The sequence below is a fragment of the Macrosteles quadrilineatus genome, unplaced genomic scaffold (genome assembly GCF_028750875.1).
Source record: "Macrosteles quadrilineatus isolate MER2022 unplaced genomic scaffold, UCM_ALF_1.0 Scaffold_4__1_contigs__length_99947679, whole genome shotgun sequence".
NCBI classification, from domain to species: domain Eukaryota; kingdom Metazoa; phylum Arthropoda; class Insecta; order Hemiptera; family Cicadellidae; genus Macrosteles; species Macrosteles quadrilineatus.
In genome coordinates, this window is record NW_026542597.1 from 48,313,160 (window position 1) to 48,313,939 (window position 780).

Below are 780 nucleotides of genomic sequence, written 5' to 3' on the forward strand. Positions count from 1 at the left end.
AACGAATGAATGAATCCTTTATTATTTCAGTACAGTACATCAGTTACAATGGTACAAAAAACAATTTATGAAATGTAATCCCCAAATGGGCTATATGCTTGTGGTTGGGGATTGAGTCCATCATCCACACGATAAAACAATAAATTTAGGCTACATTTAAAAAAGGGAAAATAAGAATGCACGCATACATCACACGTTCAGTTTGCACATGCAAAGAAAAATGTTAGGACGTCCTAAGTATTCTTACCTTGAGTAGAGATGTTAATTTTGTCTTACTTTTAAAAAAAATGCAAACAAAGTTTTTTTTACAGTAATTAATATTCAAAAGTAGAGAAGTTATTTGTGTAACTAGTGAGCAAAGTGCAATTAGCTGCAGCGGCTCGTGTAGATTTTTTCTCAAGTGCAGCAAAGGTCATTTGCGCTTGTGTTACACATTATATTTTTCCTACAGTCACTATTAAGCAAATAAATAATTAGCCTTACAAACAATATACAACACCTTTTTAGGTTAGGTTAAACCCAAGCGTTGAACGGATTGGTTGTGAACACCATGGTTGTGCATGGGAGTGTGTGCGTTTTTTTTGTTACAGTCTCTAACGAAATTTGGTAGTTAGGAAAACAGTTGTACCTGATCCTTGTATTGGTGCAGAAAAAGACAGTCATATTCACCAGCAAGGAAACCCCAGCTTTAATAATAAATAGTAAACTGAGCCAATGGCGCAAATTGTTAATCTCGTGGATTTTTATGCAGGATAAATTGCAAAAAAAAAGAAATAACCA